Source organism: Protopterus annectens, chromosome 11.part0 (assembly GCF_019279795.1).
Source record: "Protopterus annectens isolate FY-2018-M chromosome 11.part0, PAN1.0, whole genome shotgun sequence".
Taxonomy (NCBI): domain Eukaryota; kingdom Metazoa; phylum Chordata; order Ceratodontiformes; family Protopteridae; genus Protopterus; species Protopterus annectens.
Genome location: NC_056745.1, coordinates 1,400,708,395 through 1,400,732,345, shown reverse-complemented (window position 1 = coordinate 1,400,732,345; position 23,951 = coordinate 1,400,708,395). Strand labels below are relative to the sequence as shown.

The window sequence follows — 23,951 nt, the reverse complement described above, 5'->3', positions numbered from 1 at the left end:
AGAATTCTCAGGCAGACTCCCTCAGCAGATCCATGACAAACCATCATGGATAGATGCGTCACAGGGACGTCTTCCTGGACCTGGTCCACCGGTGGGGTACACCTCAAATAGACCTGTTTGCCTCATCCATCAACAGGCAACTTCTGTCCTGCACCAGACTTCCACATCATCAGGCTATGGCAACAGATGCCTTCTCAATCTCCTGGAAGGGGATGTTTCTGTATGCATTCCCCCCTTCCGAATTGTTCAGAAAGTCCTGCTGAAGATCCATCAGGATGGACCACAAATCTTACTAGTGACTCCCTATTGGGCAAGACAGCATTGATTGCCCCTCTTCTTACAGCTGTCCAAGGGCAGTCACCATAAGTTACCCCCCCCCCCAAGAGTGAACCTTCTCACACAGTACAAGGGATCCCAACTACACCCACAGAGTCCATGTCTGCACCTCACCCTCTGGGTGATAGGATTCTGATCCGTTTTAGATGCCCTTACAATGAGAATGTGCTCACTGTCCTGCAGGAGGCCAGGAAACCAAATACAAGGAAATCGTACCTATCAAAGTGGAAGAGATTTTCAATATGGTGTCTCAAAAGGCAGTTGGACCTGCTGGAAGGCGAGACCCCTCCGGTGCTGTCTTACCTGTGTGAACTACTGCAGACAGGGTTGGCCTTGTTATCCATTAAAGCCCACTTGTCTGCCATTTTAGCATTCCTGCCTCTGGATGCCCCCCAGCTTCCAGACTATCAGCTAAGTTATTCCTTAAAGGGGTCTTTCACCTCAGACCACCCAGGAACCCCCCATCCCATGGGACCTCAACTACATTTTAGAAAAGCTCACACTCCCTCCGTTTGAGCCAGCAGATAAAGCTTCCCTAAAACACTGCACATAGAAGACTGTCCTCCTCATGACCTTGACCTCAGCCAGGAGAGTGTCAGAGTTACAAGCCCTCATGGCTATTCCACCCTTCTTAGTATTCCACACTGACAGGGTTACTCTTAGACCTAACTCCTCATTCATGCCCAAGGTGTTGAATGACCTTTCCTTAAATCAAGGAATCTACCTACCAACCTTCTTTCCTAATCCACAGGGAGACAGTGAGAGAGTACTCCATTCCCTGGACATGCACAGACAACTCGGATATCTGCACAAAACCAACTCCATCAGACAAGGTGAGCAACTGTTTGTCTTCTTCCACCCCAGGACCCTAGGGAAGGCAGTAACTAAACAAACTATCTCAACATGGATTTCCAAAGCTATCACCTTTTGCTACAAACACCATGGGAAATCCCTGCAAGGTACTGTCAAAGCATACTCCACCAAGACAATAGCCTCCTCAGGGGCCTTCTTCAGGGGTTTGAATACCTCCACCATACCTGAAGCAGCCACTTGGTGTTCAGTGCACACTTTCACCAATTGCTGCAAGTTAGACCACATTTCAAGGGCCAGAGCTGGGTTTGCTAGGACTATTCATCCATGGATTCCTGGAGAACTCTACTAGGCCACCTCCCCCTTCTTCACAGTGGGCTTTGGCACTCGCCCATACTTGATGAATACTGCAACATGTGAATAGAATGACATAGAAAGGCTGCGTAAAATCTTACCATAACCATAGATGGCCTTCTCTTCCATGTTGCAGTATTCCTTCCCACCCAATTACCCCTCTTGCTATGTAGTATTTCCCTTTCTGGATGGCAAAGGGCTGACATTACCTTTGCTACGACTGGTTCAAACTGGGGTTTACATTTCTGAGGGCTAGTGCATGCAGACATCACTTTTATGGCCCACATTTTGCTAGCCATGTCAGACATGCCACACACCATACAGGGACTGAAATCTTTTGTATACTGGCCAGACATTCGGGTAGCAAGAGTAAACCCATATGTGAGAATACTGCAACGTGGAAGAGAAGGACATCTATAGTTATGGTAAGATTTTACACAACTTTTCTTTCTCTCATTTGTGTGAATTGCTCCATGCTGAGATGAGTTGCTCTTCAGTTAAAGCTCATATGTCAGCTATTTCTGCTTGTCTGCCTTTGACCTCTAGATTTGAAGTCTTAACAATTTCTTAAAGGCATCCTTCATATGAGGCCTCCCAGAAAGCCTATTCCTCCCTGGGACCTTACTTTTGTTCTTGAAAAATTAACTCTGGTTCCTTTTGAGCCTGCAACTTCAGCTTCCTTGCAACATTGCACATGGAAAAAATATTCTTCTGTTGGCCCTTACTTTCAGCTATGATGGTGTCTGAGCTTCTGGCCCTTATGGCTATTCCTCCTTTTCTATTTTTTTCATATGGACCGGGTGTCTCTCTCTACTGATTATTTTTATGCCCAAGATAGTTAATGAATTGTCTTTTAATCAGTCTGTTAATCTGCCTACTTTTTTTCCTTTGTCAGTAGTCTCCTAATAAGAAGGTTCTTCATACCCTTGATTTGCATAAACAGCTCAGATGTTATCTGGATAAAACTAAGGCTATTTGCAATCCTGAACAACTTTTGTTGCATTTTATCCTAGATCTCTAGGTTTGGCTGTTCCTTAAACTATTTCTTCATGGATCTCTAAGGCCATTTCTTTTTGTTACCTCTTTCATATGAAAAGCCTATTTGCTTTTGTAAAGGCTCATTCTACCAGGGCTAAGGCTTCTTCTGATATTTTTTTCAAATGCTTTGATACCAATTCTATCCTTGAAGCTGCTACTTGGACCTCTGTCCATGTTTTTACTAAACATTACAAATTAGATTTTGTTTTCAGGGTAAGAGCTGTCTTTGCCAGGACTATCCTGCATAGTTTTCTTAAGGGATGTTCTGAGCCTTCCTCCTCCCAGGTTACTTCTTGAGCTTTTGAAATCTCCCTTTAGTAAAGAATGCTGTAAAAGGGATACAGAAGGACATAGCACAGTTGTTTAAAATCTTAACCAAAACAGTAGATGTCCTTCTCTTCATTATTAAAGTATTTGCTTCCTCCCTCCTCCACCTTTTCTCTACCCCTCCTTTTTCATTCTGGATGCACATTTCCCCTTTTCTCATTGGACTGTTGCTTCTCCTGGGGTTTTTCACTTCTGAGATATATACATCACCTTTATGCCCTATGCCGTGAGCATACATGTGATGCATGACTTGGCTTTGGTATACTGGCCAGTCATATGGCTACCCTTGGCAGGGATCCCTTTAGTAAAGAATAATGCAACAATGAAAAGGACATCTACTGTTATGGTAAGATTTTACACAACTGTTCTTCATCTCCCTATAATCAGGATTACTGTGGCAGTGACTAAGTACAGTAGTGTAACAGCTTACCCTAACAGTAGATGTCCTACTTATCACTGTTGCAATATTCCATCACCCTTATTTCTACCAGTTTTCTTTTTTCCCTCTGGCTGAGTGGACTTATTTTCTTTGCTTTTTTTTTTTCCAGCTGTACATGTACTGCGCTCCTTTAGTCATCTTTTTTTGCTCATGTTCTTTCTTAATAATTCAGCTTTAAGGATTTTGCTCTTCTGCATCACTTATGTATCTTACACTTTGAATGTAGGACATAATTCTGAAGTATGGCACATGGAAGGGTCCAGGCTTTAGTGTATTGGCCAGATGTATAGCTACCTTCAGCAAGCCCTCTCTATAGTAAGGAATACTGCAGTAGTAATTAGTGTTTCTGCGTATGGCAGTGCAAAAGGAAAATGTATATCAACCACATTTTTTTTTATCAGTGAGTTTTTACAGTGTATATGTAGATTTGTTTTTTGTTTGTGAAGGTGGTGAGGAGTGTGAGAGTGTAAGATATTGTCAGCTATGCCAGGAGAAGTAGGGCAGGGATGTGTAACATATGCCTGCACAGTTAGCTGGAATTTAGTAAAGAATTATGTTATTTCAATATCAAACTGACCTTTACAGATGCTTGAGTTGCAAATGGATTTGTAAAGTTGCTTGTGTTAAAAATGTACCAACAGTGGGTCCTGACTGCCTTGTAACCAAACTAAATATGTATATGTTAACAGAGGATTCTGGAAGAGAAGAGGTTAAGCTCAGCTTCAGCTAACTTTGGAAAATAGTAAGAAATTAATAGTAAGAAATTGAATTACTGGGCCTAGGCTGTAAAGATGTTATCTCACAGTTTTGAATGAAGCCAAAAATGCAATGACACTAAGAAATATTTTTGTTAGTCTCTGTAAGAGGAGTAGAAGTTTCTAATTGTTTTATGATTTCCAGAAGTTGCACCAGAACTTATCAATGCTCTTGTGTGTGTATTATTGACATGTAGGTGCTAAATCCTGGCAGTTTCTCGTAATGGGGGTTGCAGACGTCTTGACCAGATGTGTATGTGAGATATCATTCTGTACAGAAATAATGTTTTAATATTGGGTAAAACAGAAGTCTCAGGGCAGTGCGTTTCTTGAAACCTGACATAGAAGGATCCCTCACCTACTTCATCATACCTTGCTCTATTAAGTAAGTAGGAACAGTAATTCTCTAGATCAGTCAAGGGAATTATAGTGAGAATAGTTAAGTATTGTTTTTCTGTAACTGTGTGAATTTTTCCAGGTGTGTTGTTTTTAATATTTCCTGTGACTGAAATTCTGTTTAGTGTAAATAGATATTTTGTATTTGATTTTTTATTGTTTATTATTAAATATATTTAAATTTTAAACTTTTCATTGTGGTTGGTCCTTTAAAGAATATTTTAACCTTTGAGAATACTTGTATCTGCTGGTGACACAGCGTCCACTCCTGAAGCCTGGCTGTTTGGTCGACATTACTATTTGTGTTAATATCAATTTCATTCAGTATAATTGGGTACCCTTGCAAGATCCATGGGTAGTTGGCTTTATAGTGTCTGGTGGCAGTGATAACTACCTTATAGTCTTGGCAAAAGGGGGCACAGCTAGTAAATCTGTGCCAGCCTTTCCCAGGTGTGTGTGTATCAGGGACACAAAACACTAGTTTCATAGAGAGGGTACTAGAAGACTTGGCTTACAGTTGGCTGAGGGCTTAACCCTATAGTTGTATTAGTGGGGAGCCTTACTGGGGTTCTGGATTGAGACAAATATAAAGAAATTCAGACACCGGGCTGACTGTGCTCCCTGCATGCTCTTAATGGAAACTGTGCTTGATGCAGAGAGGTCTGCATCTGGAAATACTGAGTGTATCCATTTCTATTACAAGTGAATGTCCCTGTCCAGTGTCAGTGGTGAAGATTCAGGCTCCCTGATTACTGGCCCAGAGAGGAGACACCACAAGGAGTTTAGTGGACTTCTATGAATATTGTTTTCATTATTTGTGTTTATCAAACTTTGAATTCTAACAGAGATACTATACGGTGGTTGGATTTAAGAATATAAAAGGAAGAAAATAAAATTCGTAGTTGTATTTATAGAAAACCACTTTCCAGTAAAAGTGTTTTTTATACTTTACTAGAGAGCATCCGGGATGGTTTAAACAAACTTTATTAAAAGTTGATCATAACATCATGGCTAATTGAGGATCGTAAAGACTTTTAAACAGCATGGATTTACAGAATATGTGATTAGAAGATGCTGTTAAAATGCATTTAGTGATGATTTAGAAAATATTTTAAAATATATGAGAATTGACTATTCAGATTGTGAAGTGGCTCAAGATGTCCTTTAATTCATGAAGAGACACAAATCTTAATATGATTATGGATTATTCTGTTGTTAATACCAATATTAGAAACTTTGTATCGGATAATTGGATTTTTTTTAAGTCCAACTTATTATTGTGGGAAGTAGTGGGTGAAAGCTCAAGCTTCTGATAAAGAAAAGAAAAGTTTAAAAAATATATTTGAGAGGCAAGATAAGAGGGTATTTTCAGCTTAAAAAAGGTATGGGCATTTGCTTGTGGTATGTTTACATGTTGTGGATTTATGATGAATAGGGGTGAATGCACAGTCCTTACATTTAGAAAATGTTATAAAGCTAGAAAAAGATGTAGATGCAGTTCGAAGTTAGTGGTTTATTTTGCTAATTGTGAGAAATGTTCATGCTTCTATGTTGATAAGACTGCAAGGACACTAGTAGTAGTATACCATTAAGAGTGATGACGTAGCATAGCACAATTGTATGGATGGGAAGCTTTTTTTTGTTTTAGATGGTGGTCAGCTAGATTATTAGGTCACTGTTAATCATTTCCATGATGATTCTTTCCATGGCTTTCCATAAGAGACTAGTCAGACTAACTGGTCAGTAGTTCGCGGGGTCTGTTGATGGTCCACCTTTGTGCAAAGAGATGACTGTTGTAGCCCCCATTTACGTGGCAGAGGCTGTAGTTGAATAGTGACTCAGTTGGCCAGATTGGTCATATTTCGTGCTATTTAGGGGTCATCCTGGGATATTGTCGAGGCCCATTGAGGCTGTGGGTTTCCTGGGACCAGTCATGTATAACTTACTAGAATATGGTATGAGACTTTATCTATGGTAAACTGTACATGGAGGAACTCTAGCTTGTCATACTGTTTAACCAAACTAGAGGTATACTTGTTAATGTAGATTGAGACTCCTCTACTATTAGTCCCAGTCTGTGCAGTTCTTGCTTTAAATATGTGGAAGGCACTGAAGCCTTGCACTACTGGGGTACACTGTGTGGCTGTAAACCACATCTCCAATAACCGCACAGATGTCTGGATTCTCCAGGGGGAGGAGAGCTTGGATGGAGTGGAGTTTCTTCTTTAAACTCTTGGTAATGAGCACTAACACCTTTAGATTCCCATGGATTGATTTTGCTATGTTGGAAGGTTAATTTCCTAACAAAGACTCTACAGGAATAGATATATTTTAGCCAGTATTTGAAAGCCTAGAGGAGGGGATAGGTGTAGACCATCCTTGGCATATCGATGTGGTTTAACCATATCCTCCCATGCTGACAAATATTGTATCCCCTTAAAATGACACCTGAAACTAAGACAGTTATTAATATCGATCATCTTTTGTTTTTGTGACATCATTCTTAATAAATGTAGAATGCTGCCCAGTGCTAGACAAATACTGAGAACTCCCTAATGTCTCTTCTTGTAACATAGGGAGCTACATCTAAGATCATTTACACCTACATAGACAATAACTGAGTCGTACTGGTACCTGTGGCGCAATGACTTGTGTGTCCATGTGCCACTTGGGGGAGCATGGCTTCTGATAAGCAGCAGACCATTATTTTGTCTTTGTGCAGCCTGATGAGTGGGGAATCAGTAGATGTCCTTCCATTTCACTGTTGCAGTATTCTTTATAATAGCGATCCCCTGCCAAGGGCAACCCAATTTCTGGCCAGTATGCTAAAGCCTTTAGGTTTATTTAAGGTACGTCATATATCACACACATGCTCCTTGCGTAGCATAAGGCATAAAGGTGACGTCGAGGTGTACTATCGTCAGACCTTCTTTGTCACCAATCTGAATGCCATCACTTGTTTGTTGGTCTGAATGCCCTTTCCATTGCTAGTTCACCAAGCCATTGCAGATAAATGCCTCGTTGGGTGTTTTTTTTTAACTTATCTTTCTTTTATTGTTTTCATCTAAGAAGGGTAAATGCCAGTGTGGGAGACAGATTCCCCATAAAGACCACCAGAAAGAATATCTGTTTTGCCTTGATGCCTTGCATGACCATACGTCCTGTTCCGCCTGTCAGGCCTTTGTAATAGACTTTCTTCTTTGGCACTCTCCCTCCATCCGGTCTTTTGCAAGAAGTTTAAGACGCTGGCTTTCAAGGTAATTTCCTGCTCCAAGAGATAGCCATCAGTGAAGAAGAAAGCCAAAGAGCCTATGCTGGAATCTTCTGCTCTTCATCCTCCACTAGACTTCTCTCCTGAGGCGAGTGAATGCCCAAAGTTTTGCCCAGATTTATCATTGGATTCCTCTGCCGCGACTCGGTTGGATGCCAGCGGGGATCCAATTTCTAGCACCTCCAAGGAGGTATTGCAGATGTCCATTTTAGATGTTCGGGGAAACCACAGCTGATTATCTCTGAGGGGGCCTATGGATGTTCCTCAAATATCAGTTAGAGAAGTCATCCCTACTACTACTATTGAATGTTGTCCTGGGTCAGAGCCTTCAAAATTTTATAAGGCGGACGTCCCATTGAAGAAAAAGCAAAATATTAAATATATTTCTCCTGGTGTTAAGGATCCCCAGAGTTGAATGGCAGGCCTTCACTCAGGACTTTAGTGCTTTGATGACATTGAAACCTTCTCAGGGAGTTTTTGTTCCAGCCCTCCCTTGGTCCTCTACTCCCCTTAAAAGACCCAAGGAACAGGATTCCTTTGAGGAGGAGCTGGATTTGAATGAGGAATCCTTTGCTTACTCTTTGATTCTCTCTCCTTTGAACTATGGATCAGAGGAAGAGCAATCTGCCAGTCCTGGTAATCCCTTTGAAGAGATTTACTTTGGGGTCATAGTATCCAGGATGATGGAGTTCTTTAAAGGAGATTGTGCTTGGGTATTTGAGATGTATAAAATATATTGTGAGTTGCTTCATATAGATTCTCCTAAACCTTCTGATGTTCCTTCTGTTTTGGCTGCCTTGTTAGATGCATTTTCCAATGCTTCTAAGGCTCCAGACTCAGTCCCATGTTCCCAAGAAACTTGATAGATTCTATGGGGTGCCTGAGGACTGTAAATTTTTGTACTAGTGTTCTTCTGCTGACCCCACGGTGGTGTCTGTAGCTTCTGACAATCCCTCTCAATGGCTTCCTTCTCCCAAGTTACTGCCCTCTGATAATGATAGCTACCATGGCTTTTAGGGCTGTTAATTAACAGATCCATATGTCCAGATATTTGTTGGTCCCTCTAATTCCAGGCATGTCAGGTTATTTCTGATCTTTCAGACATTGAGGGTAACATTTCTGCTCCTTCTCTGTAAGAGACATACTCCCAGGTGGTTTGTCATTCTATCAAGTGTAGTTTTGATGCATCGGATGCTTCTCCTAGGGCTTCTCCTTTTGGGTCCGTGATGAGGAGGTATTCTTGGCTTAAGCTTCAACCTTTGTTTGATGATTTTAAGGCCAAGTTGATGGATGCCCCTCTTGATAATACTTGTTTGGTGAAGCTGCAACTGCTGTGTTTAAATCTCTTCAGGATGAGGCAAGGCTTTACAGGAACTTAAATGTACATTTCTCCTGTGCCTAAGTTTCACAGAAACTACTCCAGTAAGACAGCCTTTGTTCGCAGGCAATCTCGCCCTCCTCCTAAGGGTAAAAAGTGTGTCAAGTGGGCTCCTCCTGCTAAGGCTGCTCAGACATCTGGGCCTCAAAAATCTCCTTTTCCAAATAAATCAGGTGCTGTCTGACTATCCTATTCTTCCCAGGTACTTTCCTCTTTCTATTCACCCGTCTTGCTCACTTGCTCTCTGTCCCTGCCCCCCCTCCCTGTTTGGCTACAGATTACTCAGGACTCCTGCATCCTGTCCATTATTTGCCAGGGGTATTTCATGGTTTGGAAATCCCTTCCCGCTTTTATGGGTATTCTTCAGCCCCATCAGGCACAACTCTCCTTTTCAGAAGTGCTTCAGGACTTTTTGACTCTGGGTACTATTCTAAAGGTGCTTGTATCCCAAAGTGGGAGGGGGTTTACTCCAGGATGTTTCTAGTACCCAGAAAAGAGGGTACTTGGAGACCAATTTGAGATCTCTCTTATTTAAACTCTTTCTGGAGGTGCCCTCCTTTTGAATGTTCCTTCATATCCAGATCCATCAACTTTTTAGGATATTTGTACATTTCTCTGTTGCTTCCTGGCATTTTTAGCTCTCCCATTTATCTTTTGGCCTTTCTACTGTCCCAAAGTTATTCACCGAATGTCTCGCTCCTGTGATTGCTTTTTTGCAGGATTCAGAGGATCAAAGTATTTCCTTACTTAGATTAACTTCTTTTTCAGGCATCATCTCTAGTGATCCTGTTGCAAAATCTTCACTTTGCCATTTCTCTTCTGCAAACCCTGAGGCTCGCAATATATTTCAAAAAGTCTTTTCTGACTCCTTCTCAGGACCATGTTTTTCTGTGGTGTTGGATACAGACTGTGCCTATGTTGGCATCCCTGCCTCTTCCCAAGCCCTTAACATTCATTTCCTTCTTTCAGACTCTTCCTGTATCCTCTATAACAGCCAGGAAATTCCTGAGAACCCTGGGGCTCATGGCATGTACCATCCTTATGCTTTATCTAGTCAAACTGCAAATGAGAACGTTTCAATGGTTTCTGAATCAGTTTGGCTTCAACATGTGCATCCCCTAGAATTTGTAGTTCCTCTTCCACCTTATCTCAAGAAGAAACTTCACTGGTGGATCCAGCAGATGTTCATCGTGTTTCACTGCTGCAGTCATTACACTTGGGTTATCCTGCTGTCAGGCGGTCCCACAGTCGGCCAGAGTTCCAAAGTCTTGGTCCGGCGTCAGCTGCTGTCGCTTCTTCCCTGACGTCAGTGCGCCAGGGGTATACAAGATGCAGCCAACACCATTTTCTTCAGTCTTTCTTGCCACGCGGTGCCCGAAGCAAAAGCAGTTCGCAAGTGCCAGTCACCCGACTCCTGAGATTTTTGAATTAGAATTTCAGAACCAAAGTCTTTAATAAAGCTAAGTACCCCGTTGGGGAAACTTTTTCTCATCTCAGACCGATGTCAGTAAAAGTTAATAATTGCATTTCTTGTGGGAAGCAAATACCGCATAAGGATTTTCATTCTTACTGTATTCCATGCCTAGGCCCAGACCACGATGTCACTAGTTGTCGGTTTTGTGCTAGATTTAACAAGTGCACTATTAAACGTCTGTTTGCTTTTGCTCGGCATTATTTTGGCTGAAGGTGCAATTATACCATGCCGTCGGAACAACCGACGACCGGAATGCACAAAAAACACAAAGAAAAAGATAAGGACAGGCATCCGAGGTCCAAAAGCGATGATGAAGCCTCTCCTAGGCCAGTCGCCGGTTCTCAGTGAGGTGCTTTTGCAGCCCCTGACACCCGCTACCTCAGAGCCACAGGCTGCCTCCAACTCCCACGTGGAGATTTCTAGGCCTCTGGAAACTCAAGGTATTGGGCATACAGAAATTAACCCCTCAGATGGGTCCGGAGCTGCTGAGCAGGCATCGGCTTCTGAGGGTGTTTTCAGACCTTCACAGCTTACCATCAAAACAACAACTATGTCTAAAACTCCATTAAAGACAAAGAAACAAGTACAGCATTCACCTGGACAGGCCTCCATGCCTAAAAAACAGATGCTCAAAATGGCCGAAGACCAAATTAGTCTGATCAGGGATTCCCATCCCCCTCCTGATAAAAGGCCTAGGCAGGATACAGACTATGATTCCTCTGACCAGGTTTTCATTTCTTCTGATTCCTCTTCAGACCAGGGATACTCTTTACCCCCCCTATGAGGACTCTGATGCTGAAGAATCAATCCCTTCAGCCTCTCTTCCTGAGGATTACTCTTTTGGGGAAACTTTACATACCATGAGGGAACATTTCCATTGGGAGAGCCAGGATTATGTAGAATCCAAGAAAAGGCTCAGAGATTTTCTTTTATTGCCTCAGCACAGGCCCCTTCCACCTGTGTTAGATATTGTGGATGATGTGTTCTCTGAATCCAGTTTAACCCCTGATTCTTTGCCCCCAGCACCAGTCAAGCCAGATAGGTACTACAGAGTCCCTGACTCTCACAAATTGCTTTATAAAATCCCTGCTGCTGACCCAGAAGTTATTTCCCAGAGTCCCAAAGGGGGTAAAGGCTTCCACTGCTAAAAATCCAGTTCCCTCTGACAGGGATTCTAGAGCATTAGATAGATGGGGGAAGAAAGTTTACACTTCTGCAACTTTAGCAGTAAGGGCTTTAAATTGCCAGTTCCACATGCTTAAATACCAACAATATTTAATGTCTCTGTTAAAACAGAAAATGTTTACAAAGTTCAGAAGGTCCTGACTATAAGGAAATGCAGGATTTATTGCATGCAGCTGAACAAGTGGGAAAACATAATCTGCAATGTGGTTTCGATTCATTAGAGGCTTCTTGTAGAGCCGCAGTTACAGGATCTGTGATTCGAAGGCATGTTAGTTAAAATAACAAGGTTTACCTGATCATGTTAAGGCAAAATTATTGGATGCTCCTTTACAGCAGGATATCTTGTTTGGTGTTAAGGCAGAAGAGGAATTAAAGAAAATGGAGGATAAGGCAAAATCTATGCAAACAGTGAAGGATTTCTTATAGGTACAGCCACCTCGCTTTAGCAGAAATTGGCCTTCTAAAAAATTGGTCCTTTCCAGTGTCGGACAGATCACAAAGAGGCAGATACAGACACCCAAGAGGCAGATCTCAGCCCCAAGGCTCTTACAGACCACAACAGTGGGGTGCTTCAACCCCAAAAGGAGGAGAAGACAAGTCACAACATTATAGGAAACGGTCCCAATGACTTCCCCCTTCAAATGCCATGCACTTAACTTTTGGCCGCCCCTTATGGGGAAAACTAGCACTTTTTTCACAAAATTGGCATATAATCACCCAAGACAAATGGATTCTGAATATTGTGTCTCGAGGTTACATGTTCCACTTTCACACTCTACCTAGGCCAAAAGGAATGCCAGACCTGCCACAAAATCAATGGGCAGAGGCACAAAAACAAATTACAGCCCTCATGGACATGAGAGCTATTCAAAAAATGCCACAACAAGGACAAGGATTTTACTCAAGACTTTTCTTGGTCCCCAGAAAGGACAAAGCGTGGAGTCCCATGCTGGACCTATCTACTCTAAATACTTACCTGGATGTTCCGAAATTCATAATGTTGACACTACAGCAACTTCTTCCCATGCTGGGCAAGAAGGTTTGGCTTGCTACTTTGGACCTCAAAGAGGCATACCTGCATGTTCCAGTCAGACAAAATTGCAGAAGATACCTCAGATTCATAGCTGGCACAATGCTTTACCAATTCTCTGTACTGCCCTTTGGCTTATCTACTGCGCCCAGGGTCTTCACAAAATACCTGGCACCAGTAATTGCATTTTGCAGATAAAAAGGAATCCAAATATATCCCTACTTGGACGACTGTCTTATTCAAGCAGAGAGCAAGGACAGTCTTCTAAAGCATCTGGTGTTTGTAAAAAGATTGCTAATCTGCCTGAGGTACACAGTATACAAAAAGAAGTCACAACTAGTGCCCTCACAAGAGATAATATTCCTGGGTGCCAGCTTAAATACAACTGCCCAGATGGCTTATCTCATGCCAGACAAGCAAAGACAACTGACTCAGTACTTTCAATTGATGGCAACAAAAACCCAACTCCCTGCAAGAAAAATTATGCAGGCCTTGGGGTTCATGGCGTCCTGCATACTACTAATACCATATGCCAGACTGTATTTGAGGAAATTACAATGGTACCTAAAAAGTGTTTGTACTCAACACTGTCACAGTTTGGAAACAGTAATACCACTTATTCCCTGCCTACAACAGGAGTTTCGATGGTGGGCACAGGCATGTCACCACAACAAGGGACAGTCTTTTACTTTACCCACAGCCAGGCAGACACTAACAACAGATGCCTCGGATTATGCCTGGGGAGCACACATGGCAGGAAAATGTATTCAGGGCAAGTGGGCCGCAGACCAAATGCATCTTCACATCAATCAAAAACAGCTTTCAAGGACCTTCTGCATCCAGGACAACTATTACTAAAGATGGACAACACCACAGTTATGTGGTACATAAACAAGCAAAGGGGAACTCATTCCTATCCCCTCTGCAGACAAGCCATGACTTTGTGGAACACAGCACTTGACCTATCAAGTTCATCTGCAAGCACAATTCCTGCCAAGAAAGAAAAATACTCTGGCAGACCTTAAGCAGAAACCATCATGGATCCTCACGAGTGGAAATTAAATCCACAAGTATTCAGCATGATAACACAAAAATGGGGGTGCCCATAAGTAGACCTTTATGCCTTCCCTCTGAACTGCCAACTACAGAAATTCTGCAGAAGGACTTACCACACACAAGCATGGAAAGTGGATGCTGTCTCGTTCAGCTGGAAAACCCTAAATGTTTATGCCTTCCCACCACTGCCTCTCCTTTCAAAGGTACTCCTAAAAGCCAGACAAGAAAGGCCAAAAATGATTCTGATTGCCCCAGACTGGCCACGCCAGCACTGGTACCCAATCTTAAAGAACTTGGCTCAAGGCCCAGCATGGATTTTACCTCAAATTCCTCAACTTCTGACTCAGCAAAACAATCAGATCCTCAACAGCCAGCTCAAAACCTTAAACCTGGCTGCATGGCAGATTACTTAGCCAAGCAGCTAACATCTCTCTCTAAAGCTGTTATGGATGTCATTTTGGAGACCAGGAGGCCCAGCACCAGAATATCCTATTCAGAAAAGTGGAAGAGATTCTGCACCTGGAACCAGGCTCAAAGCTTTGACACTCTTGTTCCAAATATTCCTCAGATATTACAATACTTAACTGAGATGCTGGACAAAGGCCTATCCTTTTCATCCATTAAGATCCACGCCTCTGCCATCTCAGCTCATTACAACACGGATCCTCCTATTTTCTCTCATCCATTATTAAAACAGTACCTTAGAGGGGCTAAAAACATAAGACCGCCCCAGAGAGCACCAACTTGGGACCTCAACTTTGTCTTGGAAAAACTAACTTTACCTCCTTTTGAGCCAGCCAATTCAGCAGAATTAAAATGTGTCATGGAAAACTGCTCTGCTTCTGGCAGTAACCTCAGCACAGAGAGTCTCAGAGTTACAGGCACTAATGGCAGTGGAACCTTTCATCAGGACAGGGTTTCTTTAAGAACAAACCCTACATTTATGCCAAAGGTGGTATCCAGTGTGGCTCTTAACCAAACTATTCACTTGCTAACATTTTATCCAAATCCCCAGAACAAAGGGGAGAGGCTTCTGCACTCATTGGACATATACAGGCAGTTACGCTTCTACTTGGACAAAACAAAAGCTTTCAGGAAAACTGAGCAATTGTTTGTAGCATATGCTGCAGGATCACAGGGAAAGGCTATTTCAAAGCAGACCATTTCAAAGTGGATCGGGCACTGTATCCGTTTCTGCTACACACAGCATGGAAAAACTGTACCTAGCAACATTAGGTCACATTCCACCAGGGCAACAGCCACTTCAACTGCCTACCATAGAGGAGTACCTACCAAGGATATTTTGGAAGCTGCAACTTTCAGTTCAGTGCACACCTTTACCAAGCATTACCACTTGCCTCTTTACTCTAAATCCAGAGCTGGCTTTGCCACTGCAGTGCTGCAGGGCCTCATAGCCACCCCGAATCCTTTATAGACCCAGCCACCCAACCTCAGCTTTGAGATTCAACCCATGTGTAATGACTGCAGCAGTGAAACACGATGAACATAGTACAGTTTTGTACCTACCATAAATGTAGATGTTTGAGTGTATTCACTGCTGCAGTCCAGGTTACCCTCCCTCCATCCCCACTTTCTTAGCTGGGACTTATCTATACCTTTCTACCCTATACAACCTATGTGGTGTATTTGCTTGTAACTGAAGGTATTGCTTTTATTTTTTATGTATGTTTTATTAGCAATATGTATTGCCTACCTATTTGGGGGCACCTGACATCTGCGGCAAGAAAAACTGAAGAAAATGGCATTGGCTCCATCTTATATACCCCTGGAGCACTGACGTCGGGGAAGAAGCGACAGCAACCGACACCAGACCAAGACTTTGGAACTCTGGCCGACTGCGGGACCGCCTGACGGCAGGATAACCCAAGTGTAATGACTGCAGCAGTGAATACACTCTAACATCTACATTTATGGTAGGTACAAAACTGTACTTTGTCTCTAAATCCAGGGCTCCCTTTTCATCCCTGTCTTCCTTCTCAGGAGCTGTTCAGAAGTGGGATGGGGAGCAGTGATTGGCACACTAAAGGTGCAGGAGGTGTGGTCGCCTATTCAACATAAAGAGCACATCAGTATCAAAGAGATGGGATCTCCTCTGATGGCATTTCAGGCTTTTCATCCTCTTCTCCCCAGGACCTCTCAAGATAGTTACAGACAGTACCACAGTGATGTGGTATGTAAACAAACAGGGGAGACAAGATCTTTATCGTCTTTCCTGGTTGGTACTCCTAGTGTGGGATCCTGCAATCCAGTATCAAATGACTCTTCAGGCAGTTTACATTCTCTCAGGTCAAAACACTGTGGCAAACACACAGAGCAAGTCCTTATCTCAATCCCACAATTGGATGGTTCACAGATTTCTTGACATTGTCCTCAAGTGGGGTACTCTTCAAATAGATCTTTTTGCCTTCCCTCTGAACAGTCAACTTCCTCTATTTTGTGCCAGAGTCCCAGGTCCTCTGGTTTGGAAGGTGGATGCTCTGTCTTTGTCTTGGAAGGGGATGTTTCTTTATGCTGTCCCTCCCCTTACCCTTATTCCAAATGTCCTGTTCAAAGTTCAACAGGATGCTGAGAGAACATTGGTTCCCTCTTCTGCATTGCCAAGGGCAATCTTCACAAGAGTCCTCACAGGGTAGACCTACTCATACAGGACAAGGGATTGCTAATCCATCCCCCACCTTTCTACTCTTCAACTAACACTGTTGGTGACAGGCTTTTGATTCAACATAGACACTTTTTTCCTGAGGACGTATTTAGGGTTCTGCAGGAGGCCAGGAAACCCAGTACTAGGAAATCCATTTAAATAAGTAGGAAGAGGTTTTATGTTTGGTGTCTTTCTCATAACCTGGATCCACTTTGATAGGCTCATAGGTAGGTACTTGGCTATCAGCCCAAGAGCCTAAGTAAGCCTAGCCAACAAGGGTCCCTGGCTTACGCCACCCAAGAAAGTTATTTTCCTTTGCCCCTGTTGAGCAGAGTCACAGAAGTGATCCCTGGGGTGTATTTCCTATTTCCCATCCACTTATCAAGATTTTTCTTGGAGTGCTAATGAGGAACTTTGCTTGACATAGATGGGTAGCTTGTTCCAGAGTATGGGAAGTCTCTGGGACAGGAATCTATCCCTCCAGCATATTCTGTTTATTGTGGTGACCAGGTTTAGGTCCCTAGAGCGTGTAGCTTGGAGGGATTGGGATTTCTTTAAGTGTAGCATGTCCAACAGCTCTGGGTTTGACATAGCTTTATATGTTAGGCAGAGATCATCTTGGAGTAGACGATATGCTACGGAATAAAGCTGGAGTTTTTTAAGACAGTTAGTGTAGGGCATCTGTTTGAGGCCAGTAATCCTCTTTGTGAGGTACTTCTGTGGCCTTTCCAGCTGCTGCAGATATCTTGTGAGGTACTGTCCAAAAGGGATGTTGTACTCTATAATGGGTCTAATGAGTGTCGAGTAGAGGGGAGCAATGACCTCTTTTTTTTTTTTCCTAGATGAGAACCCTTTTGTGATGAGGTGTGCCACATAGAAGGATTTCCTGACTACTGTGGCAATGTGATTTTCAAAGGAGACTACTGTCCACCAGGTCTCTTATCACACATTCGGCTTTAAGTAGACTGCCACCTAGGTGGTAGTTCATGGGTACAGAGTTTTTACCAAAGGGGATGGCAATGCACTTTTTGGCACTGAGCTTGAGGCCGTGGCACTAACACCAGATATTTGTCTCAGTGAGGCCCTTCTGTTGGATGTCCACATCATTTGGGGGCCCAGCTATATCTCCTAGTTTGCAGTAATCTTCAAACTTTGTTAGCCAAAGGCCTTCTGTGTTAGCCTGTACCTCAGGGAAGTAATACCAAACAGGAGAGGTCCCAGGACTGAACCCTGTGGTACTCCACTTGTCACTGGTTTGTAGTCAGACTTGGAGTCTGCAACTTTTACAGTGTGGGTTCTGTCAGTGAGCCAATTGGCAACCCATCTTGTGACATAAGGATTTATACCTAGTTTAGTGAGTTTAGCTATAATTCCAGAATGGGGGATAGTGTTGAAAGCCTTGGCGAGGTCAAGATAGGCTGTGTGAACCACCTTACCCTAGTCTACACCTTTGGTGACTGCCTCAAAGAAGTCAATTAGGTTCAGAAGGCATGATCTGCCTTTCACAATCCTGAACTGGGTGGGGTTCATAGTTTGGAGGTTACCAATGTCTTTGAGTTCCATGATGATACGTTCCATGGCCTTACAGACCAAGCTCATCATGCTAATAGGGCAATAATTCCCAGGGTCATTGGTGGCTCCCCCTTTGTGGAGTGGGATAACTGTTGCTGTGCGCCATTCAGTGGGCACAAAGCCTCATGTGAGACTATGATTCAACATGGTGCTTAGGTGGGGAGCCAGTTAGTTCTGAAGTTCATGTAAAATGCAACCTGGGATGTTGTCCCGGTCTCATGGATGCTGTATTTTTGGCTTTAGAGAGTGCAGCTTTTACTTGCATAGTTGTGATTATGGGGACTCTGCATTTTTCCTGTATAGATATGGGCCCTTTAGGGGGTGAGAGGGAGATAAAGTTAGCACTGAGGCCATCTGCCAGGACGTTGGAAATATCAGTTGGTTCTGTAATTTTCATGCCGTTGTGCTGTAATTCGGAGCAGATCTGGGTGCTGCCATTGAGATTCTTGACATAGCTGTCAAATGCTTAGTGGTTTTCCCTAGAATCAGTGGTGATTTTGTTTTCATAGCTAGCTTTGGAGGATCTTATAAAAGGATCTCAGCTTCTTACTGTGGCTGACCAGGGAACTCCTCCACTCATGGGATTTTACTCTCTTTTGCAACAGTTTCTTCCTTCTGTTGTAGAGTTTGTTTATGGCAAGGGACCACCAGATTGGCTTCCTTTTTTTTTGGAGGATAGCATCTTGGTTCTGTTTGGAATAGCATGATCCATGCACTCGTGTAAGTGCTTATAGAGTGCATCTGTGTAGGATTCAGCAGTCATAACTGTATTGTCCATCTGCATTCTAGATTTGAAGCTAAATAATTCCTTAATGGTGTCCTTCACATTAGGCCTCCCAGGAAACCTGTTCTTCCTTCCTGGGATCTTAATTTTGTTTTGGAAAAACTGACTCAGGCTCTTCAGCTTCAGATTCCTTGCAACACTGCTCTTGGAAGACTTTTTTTGTTGGCCCTTCTAACAGACTGGTGTTTGAGCTTCAAGCCCTTATGGCTTGTCCTCCTCGTTTTGTTTTGTTTTTTTCACAAGGACAGGGGTGTCCTTGCATACTAATCCTTCTTTTATGCCTATGGTGGTGAATGAGTTGTCTTTGAATCAGTCTATTCACTTGCCCACTTTTTTCCCTTCTCAGCAATCTGCCAGTGAGAAGGTGTGTTGCACACGGTGGGTGTGCATAGACAACTCTGATTTTATTTGGATAGGACTAAGTCTATTAGAAAATCTTACCAGCTGTTTTCCTTTAGCTGTATCCAAGCAAACTCTTTATTCTTGGATTTCAAAAGCTGTTTCATTTTTTTTTGTTCCTTTCATGATAGCCTTCCTTATTTTGTTAAGGCTCATTCTACTAGAGTTGTGGCGTCTACTGGTGCTTTTTTCAAGGGTTTGGATTCTAACTCTATTCTTGAAGCAGTTATCTGGACTTCTGTGGACACATTTACCAAGCACTACAAGTTGGATTGAATCCCTAGAGCTGGTTTTGCTAGGGCCATCCTTCACAGCTTCCTAGAGGGCTCTGTTTTTCCTTCCTCCTCCGAAGTTTCTTACTAAGTTTTGGCATTCTCCCTATTGTAATGAATGCTGCAACAGTGAAATGGAAGAACATGGTACAGTTCTGTAAAATCTTACCATAATGGTAGATGTCCTTCTCTTCACTGTTGCAGTATTCACCCCCCTCTCTCTGCTCCCTGGTCCATTTCTCTTCTGGATGTGCTCATTACCTCACTGCTCCTTGGACTGGTGTTCCTACTGGGGCTCTCAGTTCTGAGGATGATACATCAGGATGTCACTTTTATGCCATGGGCTACACAAAGAGCATGTGTGTGACCTATGGCATACCTTAAATCAACATAAATGCTTTGGTATAGTGGTCGGATGTCAGGTCACCCTTAGCAGGAGATCTCTGTTGTAATGAATACTGCAGTGGTGAAGAGAAAAACATCTACCATTAGGGTAAGATTTTACCCAACTGTATTTAACACAATTGAGTCCTCAATGACTAGAGTCCTGAGTGGTGTGTTGACTTGCCTTATGTGCTTTATTTGAGGCTCCACTGGATATGGCAGTATGTATAGTGTTGTGTTGCTTTTGTTGAATGTTTTTTCCCGAGGATAATTTTTGCAGATGGAGTGTGTGGGAGGTCTTTGGGTTTGGGAAGGTGACATTTAAGTGCCTCAGCATAAGTTGGTCTGTATGTGAGGTGTGTTCTATATAAGGTGGGTGCAGAGTATGTGATTCTGACAACCTGATTTTTATTCAGTGCGCTTGTTGTCCATGAACATGAGACAATTGCTGCATTGTCTCAAGATACCCATGTCCACTAAACTGACTCTGGAGATATTGGGAAGGGTGCATATCCATGATGCCAGGTCCTTTATTAGGTGAGCTACAAGGGTGTGGCACATGAGAGGTTAAACCAGGGCAATTGAAGGTGCTTTTGGGTCTAGGGATTAGACCCAGCAATATAATACAAAATTAGAGGCAGTGCTCATCAATGCACAAACTTGTTGCTCAGTGTTTCTCAATGCATAAAGTAGTTTCTCTACAGTCACAGTTACTGGGTACAGTTTGAGAGAGTTCTGTAGGGAAATTTTACTTTCTAGATGTCTGTTACTATGTAGGGCACTGCTAACCACTGCTGTATGATGAGTAGCTCTGCACAAACTCACCATATTTATATATGCACTAAAAAACATTTAAAGCCTTCCTGTATGATCTCCAGCTCAGAAAGACCAGGCCATCGTCTACTCTCACTAGAAGAATAGTATCAGTACTTATCTTTGTTAGGATTGCACTAGATACAAACAATAGTTGTGAGCTGTGAGAAATGTGCAAAGAACTGTGCAAACAGAGGCAGTGAAAACTGACTACACAAAGCAAGTAGCTCTCTGACCAATTGAGCAGTCTCGCTTAGTCTTCCAGTGTGATCCCCAGCTTAGACAGACTAGGCCACCACCTGTTTCAATTAGAAAAGAAGTCCCAGACCTTCTTAATTTAAAATCACAGTAGAGTTAGAGCAGAGTAAATTCAGACAGGACAAGCAAATTAGCTAGAAACATGCATTTTTAAAATGACTACAATGCAGAGAAACCAGCAGCAAGGTCAGTGAAAAGGAGTACTCATTACAGTCATAAATAGCAAAAAGTACAACAAATAATTTAAAAATGTAGCAGCAGTACTTTAAATATCTTATAAAATGCACAAAAATCAACTTAAAGTAATTGTCTTTGTTAGGACTGCACTAGATACAAGATGTGAGCTGTGTAGAAATGAGCCATACCCAGAAAAAAAAAAGTTAAAATGTATGACCTATAACATAGTTGGATGCACTTGGTAGTAAATGTCAGAGTACTAAAGATTGTTTTCCATCCACAAGACCTTCATAATGGCGTCCCCTTTCTGCACCCATTTGATCCAGTCATTCCTTCGTCAAGGTGAATGACCACTGGTTCCTTTCTTTTCCCCTGTCGAGGCAAGGCTAGGTTTTAGGGAGCGGGACACTCTGCAGATCCTGTGGACTCCCCTGCAAGCTCAGCTATGCTCACCTTTGGAAGGTGCATACTCACATCAGAAAGCATAATCTGTTGACTAGAAGTGGCACTCAGCTTGCAGCATAGGCACACTGGGCTTCTCATGCTGTTGAACACCTAGGGAGTGATGTCATGGCTTTGACTCTGTGCCATAGAGCTGGGGTGGAGTCCTAGCTTTGATTGTGATCTTCCCACAGGATGTGTTGTTGTTGCTGTCTGCATCATCTGCTGACAGGTGTACCTGCTGAAACAGGCAAAAGTGGTGAACAGTCTGTAAGTGAATGTTTATTTGTATAAATTCAAAGCATCTTGAATAAAGTAAAACGAAAGCTTATAAGATAGAATCTACTTAGTATACATCCCTAATGATGAACTAGTTTACAAATTGCTAATGAATTAGTGTTTGTTTCCAGTAGAAAAAGGATCTGAATTTCTGTGAGGATACTAAGTAAGACAGTACCAAGCTGGCAGGAGAGATTATTTTGAATACAAGCTTAAAAATATTGCCAGCAGCATTTATAGTAAAATAGTAGCAATGCCTTTAAAGTAAGTAATGTTCTGTATCTAAAATGATTCAAGATTGTTGTAGCATTATTCTTGAATATTTCTAATGCCCCCTCTTCTTTACTCTCCCCTTTATTACCTGTGATCCCCTAAGTTTTCTAGGCAGTAAGGCCACTGCAATCTTTGCTCATTTCCAGCTCTGCTTTGACACAGCTTTTGTGAGAAAGCCATCCAGATTCATGGAGAACATAGTCCCAACAGTTGTGAAATTGTACATGTGAAAGAAAGGAGCATTAGGGATGGAAAGCTACAATAGCTGGTGAATATTTTTATCATAGGTTGCACTGATCAAGCTAAGGATTCTGATTACAAGGATATAGCATAAATTGGGTAAAATGGTATGTATATGTTGGCCTGTATGCTCATGGTCTGACATGTTGCACTACCACCAATCTACTGTAGTAGTGAAACCATTAGGCCCTAGTTTCCTGCTAGTGTCATGTAGCAGTTATAGTCTCCCTAGCTCTTAGCCTTTTTCCCCAGCTGACCTTTGATACCTTTCTCAGTCCTGAGATGTCTGCTTTGGCAGCATGCACTTATCTCCATGACACTAGCTTTGATTGTGAACTTGGAGAGTTTTATTTGTCAGCTGAATGCTTTAATCTGAATGCAGAACACATTTTGTAAATACTTAAAAATATCACTAAACTTTTTGTATGGGTTTGTTTTGTCTCAACAGGAGTGCATCTTTGATGAGGACTGTGGAAAAGGAAATTACTGCTCATCTGCCATCATGACATCCAGATGTTTGCCTTGCAGAACACAGGAAATGGTAATACAGTGTATACGCATGTAAAACAGTAAGACGCTGTATATGCAAGTGAGCAAACAATTGGGGTATGTGTGTGTGTGTGCACGCGTGCACATATGCCAAGTACATGCATACCTCTTGTGTTGCTTGCGTTTTATTTTTCCAGATGTATTACTGTTGCCAATCAGAAAACTGTTATGTAAAATTCAGATATGTTTGTTGATGATTGACTTATTGATTTTGAAATGAAGGAAAATAATTAAACTGAGGAAAATTCATTCTAACTATGGTATTCAACAATGCCATTTACAGCTAAAAATAGTTATTTAGTTAGATACTTGTGCACTGTCAGTCCAGTTGGCTAGACTTCAGAATGCTCTACTGCAGAAGGATTTAACCAGGTGTACAAGACATAATCTGTGGTGTACAAAAGCTTGTAAACATTGACTTGTGTAACATGGCCTTTGATAGAGTTGCTTAAGCGTTCTGACTCGAGTTTTGTTATACATGTGTTTTGTAGCGAACTCATCTGTAAAGCAAGTTTTTATTATCCATCTTATTAGAGACTTTTGCATCATTTAACGTTGAGGGACCACAGAGAAAGTGGAAGACAGGCATTACATTAATTTCAGTGGCCAAGCCTTTTCTTAAGATGCAGTTACCTTAGAGTAAGAATAGTGAATTAATGGAATGTTGAAGGGTGAGAGTTTTTTTTTTTTTTTTTTTTATTTATTATTGTCATAGTTACTTCTAAATTGAGTCACTCAAGCGCACATAGTACAAGAACCTATGTACTTGAGCTGACATTACATGGTAGGTATTGGTAACTGGGCCAATGTAATGTGAGGTCATGTATATTGAGTATATGTAGAGGATCTGTATACACTATGTAATTAAAAGGTTCTGTTGCAATAATTTAGCATGTACTTCATATCTTTTACTTCCATATTAAGGATATGTAACACAGGGAAAGGACAGTAATTTTGGCAAGAAGCACCATTACAGGATTTTGGCATATAAATTAGACA

The 23,951-nt window shown here is 42.2% G+C and overlaps 1 long non-coding RNA gene across 1 annotated transcript in view; it reads left to right on the top strand.

Annotated features, from left to right (window-relative positions):
• The window catches only part of LOC122815865, a 677,402-nt gene extending 654,458 nt beyond the window's left edge, over nucleotides 1–22,944 (top strand). The window contains exon 3 of the long non-coding RNA XR_006367005.1: nucleotides 22,852–22,944. This is a non-coding gene — a long non-coding RNA (uncharacterized LOC122815865). The remainder of the gene's footprint in view (nucleotides 1–22,851) is intronic.
• Nucleotides 22,945–23,951: the final 1,007 nt, after the last annotated feature.